Here is a 2,088-nt window from a genome sequence, read left to right on the forward strand (position 1 = left end):
CGCCAGCCCCCCGGCCAAGGGTGCCAGTGCTGAGAGGGGTCTGCACCTTCCTGCACACCTTCCCCTGCACCTGCCTGCAGCAGAAAGACAGAAGTCCCAAAATTCAGAGACAAACATCCCTAAACACCCCTCCTCCACCCTCACCAACCTCCTGAGCCCCCCAGTTTCCGTGGCTAATCAGTGCCTTCTCAGGTGGCATCCACACCAGAGCCCGGTACTGTTCTTTTCCACCCACTCCCAGCCTCTCTGTTCTTCATCCTCTCCTTCCCCCACTGCATCTCCTCCCTCCCTTTTATCCTCCCACTCTATTTCCTCAGATCTTTTATCATTTGAAGAGAAAACTGTTGGCAGTGTGGCTCAGCCACCAGCCCAGCTCTTTCCGAGACGATAACATCCCTGTTCAAGGGGCTAAAGGATGGATTTATGTCCCGATTTGTACACCTGGGTAATAGCTACCTGTTTATAGCCTGACTTAGCATTGTGTTTTCCACTTTCCTCTAAACAGCTTATTTTAAAAAATAAGCAGTCAGGGTGAAGTTTACCCGCAGGCAGAACACTTGCATGAAACCCATTCACTTAAGCTCAACTTAAGCCTTACTTTGATGGTTTAACAGGAATTTACATGGTACACACGACTTGTTCAAGTTCCCTACCCTCTTTACACTTCAAAGTCTCAGCTTTCCCATCCAGCTTTTCAGAGCGTGCATCCCATTGTGCTCTTAACACTTTTCATCCTTTTCAAATTATACCATGGTATCTTGCCAAGATACAGCGTCAGCCCATGAGCAGCGGGGATCAGTGAGCCAACTGGAAACAGGGGGTAGCTCCAAGCACCAACATCAAGCAAACGTCCTACACCGCTCTCAGCAGCGTCACGCGGTACCGTGCAAACAGCCTCCAGACACGACTTCTCACTACAGAGCTGCACCTTCAAAATATTAGTCGTTTTGAAGAAGGAAAAGAGGGGAGAACTTTTGAAGATTGACTTCTTGCTCTTGCTGCTGGCAAAAGAAGCGGTTGCATGCGCTGCTCAACTCATGCAAACGAGCTTTTACCACATCCTCCCTTTTCCCACATTGAAAGGCAAGATAATGGAAAAAGGCCTTTTGGCACTGGCACCTAAACTAGAGCTGCTATTTCCAGGAGAAGGGCTTTAAGTTAGCTGAGAGTAGAAGAGTGTGGCCCTAACACAGCCCCAGAGAGAAGATCAGGCACCTCCTGAAGTGCAGAAGTGCACAGAATTCTAAAACAAACAAACCCAAGCTCCTATAATTAAGTTATTTAAATCAACAACAGACCAACCGTCAAGGAGTTTGTACTTTCTCTTTCATGTCTCTTAATTAAAAATTTGTCAGAAACTTAGGGCTGGTTTTCAGAAGTGCCCAGCACTCCCTATCTCCTGTTGTGAATCTTAATGACCAGGTTTTCAAAAGGGTTTTGAAAAACATGCTTTCTTTAAAAAAAAAAAAAGGTTTATTTTATGCACAGTTCTGTAAAGTGCACAGAAGACTCACTACATTGACAGACTTCACAACACCCACTTTCGACCATGACCTCCACAAGCAAACTTTGCTGCTTATAAAAGCAAAATTATGGAGTAAGGGGCTCTAAAAAACATCTGTGGGAAAGGCTGCAGACAAACCTTGCCCTTGCCTAGGACTGAGGAGTCTTATTTTGGTATGGATGCTCCAGTTCTACCCCCTGTTCTAGGGTTTCTAAAAGAAAGAAAACCATCTCTCTTTCCTAACAAGAGAGAAAGGCCGAAGGCAGTCATGAATTAGCCCAGCAGTTACAGTGGTAGACCTGGACTCAAGTCCCTCCCCTGCCTAAAGTGAATGTACTGATTATCACCCTAAGACTCAAAATGCCCTGAACCTCGTGCCTGGGTCACAGGGCTATTTTAGAACAATCCTGCTGCAGTTGTTTTATTAATCTCAAATCTTCTGTGGATGAGAATTACACCTTAGTAGTTGGGGCAGGCTTTTATATCTCTACCTTCCCAAATCACAGAATGGTTTGGGTTGGAAGGGACATAAGAGACCACCCAATCCCACCCCCTGCCTTGGGCAGGGACACCTGCCACTAGAC

Source organism: Eurypyga helias, unplaced genomic scaffold (genome assembly GCF_000690775.1).
Source record: "Eurypyga helias isolate BGI_N326 unplaced genomic scaffold, ASM69077v1 scaffold3404, whole genome shotgun sequence".
Lineage (NCBI taxonomy): Eukaryota > Metazoa > Chordata > Aves > Eurypygiformes > Eurypygidae > Eurypyga > Eurypyga helias.